Here is a 13,013-nt window from a genome sequence, read left to right on the forward strand (position 1 = left end):
TCTGAATGGAGCATCATAGGTATTTTCTATGATGGTCTGTCTGAACTGTCCAAGATGTCATTGGATAGCTCTGCTGGAGGATCTCTTCATCTGAAGAAGACGCTTACAGAAGCTCAAGAACTCATTGAAATGGTTGCAAATAACCAATTCATGTACACTTCTGAAAGGAATCCTGTGAACAATGGGACAAATCAGAAGAAAGGAGTTCTTGAGATTGATACTCTGAATGCCATACTGGCTCAGAACAAAATATTGACTCAGCAAGTCAATTTAATTTCTCAAAGTCTGTCTGGAATGCAAGCTGCACCAGGCAGTACTAAGGATGCTTCATCTGAAGAAGAAGCTTATGATCCTGAGAACCCTTCAATGGAAGAGGTGAATTACATGGGAGAACCCTATGGAAACACTTATAATTCTTCATGGAGAAATCATCCAAATCTCTCATGGAAGGATCAACAGAGACCTCAATAAGGTTTCAACAACAATAATGGTGGAAGAAACAGGTTTAGCAATGGCAAGCCTTTTCCATCATCTTCTCAGCAATAGACAGGGAATTCTAAGCAGAGCCACTCTGACTTAGCAACCATGGTCTCTGATCTAATCAAAACCACTCAAAGTTTCATGACTGAAACAAGGTCCTCCATTAGGAATTTGGAGGCACAAGTGGGACAGCTGAGCAAGAAAATTACTGAACTCCCTCCTAGTACTCTTCCAAGCAATACAGAAGAGAATCCAAAAGGAGAATGCAAGGCCATTAACATGATCCACATGGCCGAACTTGGAGAGGATAAAGAGGCAGTGAACGCCACTGAGGAAGACCTCAATGGACGTCCACTGGCCTCCAATGAGTTCCCTAATGAGGAACCATGGGAATCTGAGGCTCACACTGAGACCATAGAGATTCTATTGGATTTACTTCTGCCATTCATGAGCTCTAATGAGTATTCTTCCTCTGAAGAGGATGAGTATGTCACTGAAGAGCAAGTTGCTAAATACCTTGGAGCAATCATGAAGCTAAATGACAAGTTATTTGGTAATGAGACTTGGGAGAACGAACCTTCTCTGCTCACCAAAGAACTAGATGACATGTCTAGGCAGAGATTACCTCAAAAGAGACAAGATCCTGGGAAGTTTTCAATACCTTGTACCATAGGCACCATGACCTTTAAGAAGGCTCTGTGTGACTTAGGGTCAAGTGTAAACCTCATGCCTCTCTCTGTAATGGAGAAGCTAGGGATCTTTGAGGTACAAGCTGTAAGAATCTCACTAGAGATGGCAGATAACTCAAGAAAACAAGCTTATGGACTTGTAGAGGATGTTTTGGTGAAAGTTGAAAACCATTACATCCCTGCTGATTTCATAGTCCTAGAGACTGGGAAGTGCATAGATGAATCCATCATCCTTGGCAGACCCTTCCTAGCCACAGCAAAGGCTGTGATTAATATGGACAGAGGAGAATTGATCATTCAAGTGAATGAAGAATCCTTTGTGTTTAAGGCTCAAGGATATCCCTCTGTCACCATGGAGAGGAAGCATGAAGAGCTTCTCTCAAAACAGAGTCAAACAGAGCCCCCACAGTCAAACTCTAAGTTTGGTGTTGGGAGGTCACAAAAGTTTGGTGTTGAACCCCCACATTCAAACTTTAAGTTTGGTGTTGGGAGGTTCCAACATTGCTCTGAGTATCTTTGAGGCTCCATGAGAGCCCTCTGTCAAGCTACTGACATTAAAGAAGTGCTTGTTGGGAGGCAACCCAATGATATATTTAATCTATTTTCCTTTGTTATTTCATGTTTTCTGTAGGTTGATGATCATGAGAAGTCACAAAATCAATTGAAAAAGTAAAAACAGAATGAAAAACAGAAAGAAAAACAGCACACCCTGGAGGAAGACCTTGCTGGCATTTAAACGCCAGTAAGGGCAGCAAATGGGTGTTTAACGCCCAGTCTGGCACCATTCTGGGCGTTTAACGCCAGAAAGGGGCACCAGACTGGCATTAAACGCCAGGAAAGGGCAAGAAATTGGTGTTAAACGCCAGAAATGGGCACCAGCCCGGCGTTTAATGCCAGAATTAGCACAGAGAGCATTCTTGCTCACCAATTGGTGCAGGGATGACTTTTCCTTGACACCTCAGGATTTGTGGACCCCACAGGATCCCCACCTACCCCACCACCCTCTCTCTTCTTCTTCACCCATTCACCAATCACCTCAACACCTCTTCCCCAAAAACCCCTCACCTATCAAATCCCATCTTTCTCTCCACCCCTAAATAAACCCATCTTCACTCCTTCATTTTCACACACCCTAAACACTACTTCTCCCCCTTTGGCCAAACCACAAAGCCATCTCCATCTCCTCTATTTCTTCTTCTTCTACTCTCTTCTATCTTCTTTTGCTCGAGGACGAGCAAACCTTTTAAGTTTGGTGTGGTAAAAGCATTGCTTTTTGTTTTTCCATAACCATTTATGGCATCCAAGGCCGGAGAAACCTCTAGAAAGAGGAAAGGGAAGCCGGTTCAACTGAGAAGGCATAACCTCAAGCCCGTGGCAAAGGGATGGTTGGAGTTTATCCAACGCTCAATCATTCCCACTAGCAACCGGTCCGAAGTTACTATAGACCGGGCCATCATGATTCATAGCATCATGATTGGAGATGAAGTAGAAGTTCATGAGGTTATAGCCCAAGAACTTTATAAGGTGGCGGACAAGTCCTCTACCTTGGCAAGGTTAGCCTTTCCTCATCTCATTTGTCACCTCTGTTATTCAGTTAGAATTGACATAGAGGGAGACATCCCCATTGATGAGGACAAGCCCATCACTAAGAAAAGGATGGAGCAAACAAGAGATCCCACTCATCATGAAATCCCTGAGATGACTCAAGGGATGCACTTTCCTCCATAAAACTATTGGGAGCAAATCAACACCTCCCTAGGAGAATTGAGTTCCAACATGGGACAACTAAGGGTGGGACACCAAGAACATTCCATCCTCCTCCATGAAATTAGAGAAGATCAAAGAATCATGAGAGAGGAGCAACAAAGGCAAGGAAGAGACATTGAGGAGCTCAAGCACTCCATAAGATCTTCAAGAGGAAGAATAAGCTGCCATCACTAAGGTGGACCCGTTCTTTAATTTCCTTGTTCTTTATTTTCTTGTTTTTCGAATTTTATGCTTATGTTTATCCATGTTTGTGTCTTATTACATGATCATTAGTATATTAGTGTCTATGCCTTAAAGTTATGAATGTCCTATGAATCCATCACCTTTCTTAAATGAAAAATGTTCTTAATTGAAAAAGAGAAGAATTGCATGAATTTTGAATTTTATAATAGATTAATTATCTTGATGTGGTGGCAATACTTTTGTTTTCTGAATGTATGCTTAAACAGTGCATATGTCTTTTGAATTTGTTGTTCATGAATGTTGGCTCTTGAAAGAATGATGAAAAAGGAGACATGTTACTGAGGATCTGAAAAATCATAAAAATGATTCTTGAAGCAAGAAAAAGCAGTGATTATTCAAAAAAAGAAAAAAAATAGAAAAAAAACGAAAAAAAAGAGAGAAAAAGAAAAAAATAAAGTTGTGATCCAAGGCAAAAAGAGTGTGCTTAAGAACCCTGGACACCTCTAATTGGGGACTCTAGCAAAGCTGAGTCACAATCTGAAAAGGTTCACCCAATTATGTGTCTGTGGCATGTATGTATCCGGTGGTAATACTGGAGGACATAGTGCTTTGGGCCACGGCCAAGACTCATAAAGTAGCTGTGTTCAAGAATCATCATACTTAACTAGGAGAATCAATGACAATATCTGGATTCTGAGTTCCTATAGAAGCCAATCATTCTGAATTTCAAAGCATAAAGTGAGATGCCAAAACTGTTCAGAGGCAAAAAGCTAAAAAGCCCCGCTCATCTAATTAATACTGATCTTCATAGATATTTTTGGAATTCATTGCATATTCTCTTCTTTTTATCTTATTTGGTTTTTAGTTGCTTGGGGACAAGCAACAATTTAAGTTTGGTGTTGTGATGAGCGGATAATTTATACGTTTTTTGGCATTATTTTTAGTATATTTTAGTTAGTTTCTATTATATTATTATTAGTTTTTAGTTAAAATTAACTTTTCTGGACTTTACTATGAGTTTGTGTATTTTTCTGTGATTTCAGGTATTTTCTGGCTGAAATTGAGGGACCTGAGCAAAAATCTAATTCAGAGGCTGAAAAGGACTGCAGATGCTGTTGGATTCTGACCTCCCTGCACTCGAAGTGGATTTTCTGGAGCTATAGAAGCCCAATTGGAGCGCTCTCAACGGCGTTGGAAAGTAGACATCCTGGGCTTTCCAGCAATGTATAATAGTCCAAGATGGCCCAAACTGGCGTTCCAAATCAGGTCAAAATTGTCCGGCGTTAAACGCCGGAACTGGCACAAGAATGGGAGTTAAACGCCCAAACTGGCACAAAAGCTGGCGTTTAACTCCAAGAGAAGTCTCTACACGACAATGCTTCAATGCTCAGCCCAAGCACACACCAAGTGGGCCCGGAAGTGGATTTTTATGTCATTTACTCATCTTTGTAAACCCTAGGCTACTAGTTCTCTACAAATAGGACCTTTTACTATTGTATTCTCATCTTGGTAGCTATCTTTAGTCTTATGCTATCTTAGATCATTGGGAGGCTGGCCTCACGACCATGCCTAGACCTTGTTCTTATGTATTTTCAACGGTGGAGTTTCTACACACCATAGATTAAGGTGTGGAGCTCTGCTGTACCTCGAGTATTAATGCAATTACTATTGTTCTTCTATTCAATTCAGCTTGTTCTTATTCCAAGATATTCATTCGCACTCAAGAACTTGATGAATGTGATGATCATGTGACGCTCATCATCATTCTCACTTATGAACGCGTGCCTGACAACCACTCCCGTTCTACAAGAAAACAAGACTTGAATGTTTATCTCTTGGACTCCTTAATCGGAATCTTCGTGGTATAAGCTAGAATTGATGGTGGCATTCAAGAGAATCCGGAAGGTCTAAACCTTGTCTGTGGTATTCTGAGTAGGATTCAATGATTGAATGACTGTGACGAGCTTCAAACTCCTGAAGGTTGGGCGTTAGTGACAGACACAAAAGAATCAATGGATTCTATTCCAACCTGATTGAGAACCGACAGATGATTAGCCGTGCCGTGACAGGGTACGTTGAACATTTTCACTGAGAGGACGGGATTGTAGCCACTGACAATGGTGATGCCCAACATACAGCTTGCCATGGAAAGGAGTAAGAAGGATTGGATGAAGACAGTAGGAAAGCAGAGAGACGGAAGGGACAAAGCATCTCCATTCGCTTATCTGAAATTCTCACCAATGAATTACATAAGTATCTCTATCCTTGTTTTATGCTTTATTCATATATCATCCATAACCATTTGAATCTGCCTAACTGAGATTTACAAGGTGACCATAGCTTGCTTCATACCAACAATCTCCGTGGGATCGACCCTTACTCGCGTAAGGTTTATTACTTGGACGACCCAGTGCACTTGCTGGTTAGTTGTGCGAAGTTGTGATAAAGAGTTGAGATTGCAATTGAGCGTACCATGTTGATGGCGCCATTGATGATCACAATTTCGTGTACCATTGGTCTTCAGCTTATCGAACGCTTGCTTACAATTCTCACTGAACTCGAACTCAATATCCTTCTGCAGCAATCTGGATAGGGGAAGTGCTACCTTACTAAAGTCCTTAATAAATCTCCTGTAAAAACCTGCATGGCCAAGGAACGAACGGACTTCCCTCACAGAGGAGGGGTAAGGTAAACTGGAAATAACATTCACCTTTGCTGGGTCTACAGAAATACCAGTATTAGATACAACATGTCCTAATACAATCCCTTGTTTAACCATAAAATTGCATTTTTCAAAATTTAATACAAGGTTTGTGTTGACACATCTATCTAATACTCTAGATAATCCATCTAAGCAAAGGCTAAAAGAATCACCATAAATGCTAAAATCATCCATAAAAACTTCCATACAGTCCTCAATGAGATCAGAAAAAAGACTCATCATGCACCTCTGAAAAGTAGCTGGTGCATTGCACAAGCCAAAGGGCATTCTCTTGTAAGCATAAGTCCTAAAGGACATGTAAAAGTAGTCTTTTCCTGATCCTCAGGAGCTATATGAATCTGGAAATAACCTGTGTAACCATCTAAAAAGCAATAATGTGATTTACCTAACAGGCGATCCAGCATTTGATCAATGACTGGAAGAGGGTAGTGATCCTTGTGAGTAGCTTAGTTGAGACGCCTGTAATCAATGCAGACTCTCCAAGCATTCTATACTCTGGTCACTATGAGCTCTCCATGCTCGTTCTTTACTGTAGTGACTCCAGGCTTCTTGGGCACCACTTGTACTGGGCTAACCCATTCACTGTCTGAAATGGGATAAATGATACCTGCTTCCAATAGTCTGGTGGTGCACGAAATTGTGATCACTACAACTCAAAATAATCCCTAGTAATGGCTCCAAAGACTTGGTGCTCAATACCATGGCATAAACACAACTTCGCACAACTAACCAGCAAGTGCACTGGGTCGTCCAAGTAATACCTTACGCGAGTAAGGGTCGATCCCACGGAGATTGTTGCTATGAAGCAAGCTATGGTCACCTTGTAAATCTCAGTCAGGCAGACTCAAATGGGTATAGTGATAAACGAATAAAGCATAAAGATAAAGATAGAGATACTTATGTATATCATTGGTGAGAGCTTCAGATAAGCGAATGAAGATGCCTTCCCTTCCGTCTCTCTGCTTTCCTACTGTCTTCATCCAATCCTTCTTACTCCTTTCCATGGCAAGCTTATGCAAGGGTTTCACCGTTGTCAGTGGCTACCTCCCATCCTCTCAGTGAAAATGTTCCTATGCTCTGTCACAGCATATGGCTAATCAGCTGTCAGTTCTCGGTCAGGCCGGAATAGAATCCATTGATTCTTTTGCGTCTGTCACTAACGCCCCGCCTGCTAGGAGTTTGAAGCACGTCACAGTCATTCAATCATTGAATCCTACTCAGAATACCACAGACAAGGTTAGACCTTCCGGATTCTCTTGAATGCCGCCATCAGTTCTCGCCTATACCACGAAGACTCTGATCTCACGGAATGGCTGGCTCGTTTGTCAGGCGAGCACTCGGTTGTCAGGCGATCAACCATGCATCGTGTATCAGGAATCCAAGAGATAAACACTAGAGCCTTGATTGCTTGTAGAACAGAAGTGGTTGTCAGTCACTTTGTTCATAAGTGAGAATGATGATGAGTGTCACGGATCATCACATTCATCAAGTTGAAGAACAAGTGATATCTTGGACAAAGAACAAGCGGAATTGAATAGAAGAACAATAGTAATTGCATTAATACTCGAGGTACAGCAGAGCTCCACACCTTAATCTATGGTGTGTAGAAACTCCACCGTTGAAAATACATAAGAACAAGGTCTAGGCATGGCCGAATGGCCAGCCTCCCAAATGATCTAAGATAGCATGAAACTCAAAGATAGCTACCAAGATGTCTAATACAATAGTAAAAAGGTCCTACTTATAGAAAACTAGTAGCCTAGGGTGTACAGAGATGAGTAAATGTCATAGAGATCCACTTTCGGGCCCACTTGGTGTGTGCTTGGGCTGAGCAATGAAGCATTTTCGTGTAGAGACTCTTCTTGGAGTTAAACGCCAGCTTTGGTGCCAGTTTGGGCGTTTAACTCCCATTTTGGTGCCAGTTCCGGCGTTTAACGCTGGGAATTCTGAGGGTGACTTTGAACGCCGGTTTGGGCCATCAAATCTTGGACAAAGTATAGACTATCATATATTGCTGGAAAGCCCAGGATGTCTACTTTCCAACGCCGTTGAGAGCGCACCAATTGGGCTTCTGTAGCTCCAGAAAATCCACTTCGAGTGCAGGGAGGTCAGAATCCAACAGCATCTGCAGTCCTTTTGAGTCTCTGGATCAGATTTTTGCTCAGATCCCTCAATTTCAGCCAGAAAATACCTGAAATCACAGAAAAACACACAAACTCATAGTAAAGTCCAGAAAAGTGAATTTTAACTAACAACTAATAAAAATATAATAAAAACTAACTAAATGATACTAAAAACATACTAAAAACAATGCCAAAAAGGGTACAAATTATCCGCTCATCACAACACCAAACTTAAATTGTTGCTTGTCCCCAAGCAACTGAAAATAAAATAAGATAAAAAGAAGAGAATATACTATAGACTCCAAATTATCAATGAAACTTAGCTCCAAATTAGATGAGCGGGACTAGTAGCTTTTTGCCTCCAAACAGTTTTGGCATCTCACTTTATCCTCTGAGGTTCAGAATGATTGGCTTCTTTAGGAACTCAGAATCCAGATAGTGTTATTAATTCTCTTAGTTGAGTATGATGATTCTTGAACACAGCTACTTTATGAGTCTTGGTCGTGGCCCAAAGCACTCTGTCTTCCAGTATTACCACCGGATACATACATGCCACAGACACATAATTGGGTGAACCTTTTCAGATTGTGACTCAGCTTTGCTAGAGTCCCCAATTAGAGGTGTCCAGGGTTCTTAAGCACACTCTTTTTGCCTTGGATCACAACTTTATTTCTTTCTTTTTCTTTCTTTTTCTCTTTCTCTTTTTTTTTCGTTTTTCTCCTTCTTTTTTTTTTGTATTCACTGCTTTTTCTTGCTTCAACAATCATTTTTATGATTTTTCAGATCCTCAGTAACATGTCTCCTTTTTCATCATTCTTTCAAGAGCCAACAATTTTAACATTCATGAACTACAAATTCAAAAGACATATGCACTGTTCAAGCATACATTTAGAAAACAAAAAGTATTGTCACCACATCAAACTAATTAAGCTAGTTTTAAAGATGAATTCGAAATCCTGTACTTCTTGTTCTTTTGTAATAAAAACAGTTTTCTTTTAAGAAAGGTGATGGATTCATAGGACATTCATAACTTTAAGGCATAGACACTAAGACACTAATGATCATAAGACACAAACATAGATAAACATAAGCATAAAATTCGAAAAACAAGAAAGTAAAGAACAAGGAGGTTAAAGAACGGGTCCACCTTAGTGATGGCGGCTTGTTCTTCCTCTTGAAGGCCTTATGGAGTGCTTGAGCTCCTCAATGTCTCTTCCTTGTCTTTGTTGCTCCTCTCTCATGATTCTTTGATCTTCTCTAATTTCATGGAGGAGAATGGAATGCTCTTGGTGCTCCACCCTTAGTTGTCCCATGTTGGAACTCAATTCTCCTAGGGAGGTGTTTAGTTGCTCCCAATAGTCTTGTGGAGGAAAGTGCATCCCTTGAGGTATCTCAGGGATCTCATGATGAGAGGGATCTCTTGTTTGCTCCATCCTTTTCTTGGTGATGGGCTTGTCCTCATCAATGGGGGTGTCTCCTTCTATGTCAACTCCTACTGAATAACAGAGGTGACAAATGAGATGAGGAAAGGCTAACCTTGCCAAGGTGGAAGACTTGTCCGCCACCTTGTAGAGTTCTTGAGCTATGACCTCATGAACTTCCACTTCTTCTCCAATCATGATGCTATGAATCATGATGGCCCGGTCTAGAGTAACTTCGGACCGGTTGCTAGTGGGAATGATTGAGCGTTGGATAAACTCCAACCATCCTCTAGCCACGGGCTTGAGGTCATGCCTTCTCAATTGAACCGGCTTCCCTCTTGAATCTCTCTTCCATTGTGCGACCTCTTCACATATGACTGTGAGGACTTGGTCCAACCTTTGATCAAAGTTGACCCTTCTAGTGTAAGGATGTTCATCTCCTTGCATCATGGGCAAGTTGAATGCTAACCTTATATTTTCCGGACTAAAATCCAAGTATTTCCCCCGAACCATAGTAAGACAATTCTTTGGATCCGGGTTCACACTTTGATCATGGTTCTTGGTGATCCATGCATTGGCATAGAACTCTTGAACCATCAAGATTCCGACTTGTTGAATGGGGTTGGTAAGCACTTCCCAACCTCTTCTTCGGATCTCATGGCGGATCTCCGGATATTCACCCTTTTTGAGTGAAAAGGGGACCTCGGGGATCACCTTCTTCAAGGCCACAACTTCATAGAAGTGGTCTTGATGCACCCTTGAGATGAATCTATCCATCTCCCATGACTCGGAGGTGGAAGCTTTTGCCTTCCCTTTCCTCTTTCTAGAGGTTTCTCCGGCCTTGGATGCCATAAATGGTTATGGAAAAACAAAAAGCAATGCTTTTACCACACCAAACTTAAAAGGTTTGCTCGTCCTCGAGCAAAAGAAGAAAGAAGAGAGTAGAAGAAGAAGAAATGGAGGAGAGGGAGATGGCTTTGTGGTTCGGCCAAAAGGGAAAGAAGTAGGGTTTAGGGTGTGTGAAAATGAAGGAGTGAAGATGATAGTGGGATTTGATAGGTGAAGGGTTTTTGGGGAAGAGGTGTTGAGGTGATTGGTGAATGGGTGAAGAAGAGAGAGAGTGGTGGGGTTGGTGGGGATCCTGTGGGGTCCACAGATCCTGTGGTGTCAAGAAAAAGTCATCCCTGCACCAAATGGCATTCAAAATCACGTTTTGAGCCATTTCTGGCGTTAAACGCCGGGCTGATGCCCATTCCTGGCGTTTAACGCCAGGTTCTTGCCCTTTTCTGGCGTTTAACGCCAGTCTGGTGCCCCTTTCTGGCGTTAAACGCCCAGAATGGTGCCAGACTGGGCGTTAAACGCCCAACTGCTAGCCTCACTGGCGTTTAAACGCCAGTGGGTTCTTCCTCCAGGGTGTGCTGTTTTTCTTCCTGTTTTTCATTCTGTTTTTGCTTTTTCAATTGATTTTGTGACTTCTTATGATCATCAACCTACAAAATAACAAAAAATAACAAAGGGAAATAGATAAAATATAACATTGGGTTGCCTCCCAACAAGCGCTTCTTTAATGTCAGTAGCTTGACAGAGGGCTCTCATGGAGCCTCAAAGATACTCAGAGCAATGTTGGGACCTCCTAACACCAAACTTAGAGTTTGAATGTGGGGGTTCAACACCAAACTTAGAGTTTGGTTGTGGCCTCCCAACACCAAACTTAGAGTTTGACTGTGGGGGCTCTGTTTGTCTCTGATTTGAGAGAAGCTCTTCATGCTTCCTCTCCATGATGACAGAGGGATATCCTTGAGCCTTAAACACATAGGATTTTTCATTCACTTGAATGATCAGTTCACCTCCATCAACATCAATCACAGCCTTTGCTGTGGCTAGGAAGGGTCTGCCAAGGATGATAGATTCATCCATGCACTTCCCAGTCTCTAGGACTATGAAATCAGCAGGGATGTAATGGTCTTCAATCTTTACCAGAACATCCTCTACAAGTCCATGAGCTTGTTTCTTTGAATTGTCTGCCATCTCTAGTGAGATTCTTGCAGCTTGTACCTCAAAGATCCCTAGCTTCTCCATTACAGAGAGAGGCATGAGGTTTACACTTGACCCTAAGTCACACAGAGCCTTCTTGAAGGTCATGGTGCCTATGGTACAAGGTATTGAAAACTTCCCAGGATCTTGTTTCTTTTGAGGTAATTTCTGCCTAGACAAGTCATCCAGTTCTTTGGTGAGCAAAGGAGGTTCATTCTCCCAAGTCTCATTTCCAAATAACTTGTCATTTAGCTTCATGATTGTTCCAAGGTATTTAGCAACTTGCTCTTCAGTGACATACTCATCCTCTTCAGAGGAAGAATACTCATCAGAGCTCATGAATGGCAGAAGTAAATCCAATGGAATTTCTATGGTCTCATTTTGAGCCTCAGATTCCCATGGTTCCTCATTGGGGAACGCATTGGAGGCTAGTGCACGCCCATTGAGGCCTTCCTCAGTGGCGTCCACTTCCTCTCTTCCCTCTCTAGATTCGGCCATGGTTATGGCTTTGCACTCTCCTTTTGGATTTTCTTCTGTATTACTTGGGAGAGTACTAGGAGGGAGTTCAGTAACTTTCTTGCTCAGCTGTCCCACTTGTGCCTCCAAGTTCCTAATGGAGGACCTTGTTTCAGTCGTGAAACTTTGAGTGGTTTTGATTAGATCAGAGACCATGGTTGCTAAGTCAGAGGGGTTCTGCTTAGAATTCTCTGTCTGTTGCTGAGAAGATGATGGAAAAGGCTTGCCATTGCTAAACCTGTTTCTTCGACCATTATAGTTGTTGAAACCTTGTTGAGGTCTCTCTTGATTCTTCCATGAGAAATTTGGGTGATTTCTCCATGAAGAATTATAGGTGTTTCCATAGGATTCTCCTAGGTAATTCACCTCTTCCATTGAAGGGTTCTCAGGATCATAAGCTTCTTCTTCAGATGAAGCATCCTTAGTACTGCTTGGTGCATTTTGCATTCCAGACAGACTTTGAGAAATCAAATTGACTTGTTGAGTCAATATTTTATTCTGAGCCAATATGGCATTCAGGGTGTCAATCTCAAGAACTCCTTTCTTCTGACTTGTCCCATTGTTCACAGGATTCCTTTCAGAAGTGTACATGAATTGGTTATTTGCAACCATTTCAATTAGCTCTTGAGCCTCTGTAGGCGTCTTCTTCAAATGAAGAGATCCTCCAGCAGAGCTATCCAAAGACATCTTGGATAGTTCAGAGAGACCATCATAGAAAATACCTATGATGCTCCATTCAGAAAGCATGTCAGAAGGACATTTTCTGATCAATTGTTTGTATCTTTCCCAAGCTTCATAGAGGGATTCTCCATCCTTCTGTCTGAAGGTTTGGACTTCCACTCTAAGCTTACTCAATTTTTGAGGTGGAAAGAACTTTGCCAAGAAGGCATTGACTAGCTTTTCCCATGAGTCCAGGCTTTCTTTAGGTTGAGAGTCCAACCATATTCTAGCTCTGTCTCTTACAGCAAAAGGGAATAGCATCAGTCTGTAAACCTCAGGGTCAACCCCATTAGTCTTGACTGTGTCACAGATTTGCAAGAACTCAGCTAAAAACTGATGAGGATCTTCCAGTGGAAGT

General features: G+C 41.8%; 1 non-coding gene across 1 annotated transcript; it reads left to right on the forward strand.

The window, feature by feature from the left end:
- Positions 1-12,676: 12,676 nt before the first annotated feature.
- Positions 12,677-12,784, forward strand: LOC130942879 (small nucleolar RNA R71). Its single transcript, XR_009071425.1, has one exon. It is a non-coding gene; the product is annotated as a small nucleolar RNA R71 (small nucleolar RNA).
- Positions 12,785-13,013: the final 229 nt, after the last annotated feature.

The sequence above is a fragment of the Arachis stenosperma genome, chromosome 7, assembly GCF_014773155.1.
Source record: "Arachis stenosperma cultivar V10309 chromosome 7, arast.V10309.gnm1.PFL2, whole genome shotgun sequence".
NCBI lineage: Eukaryota > Viridiplantae > Streptophyta > Magnoliopsida > Fabales > Fabaceae > Arachis > Arachis stenosperma.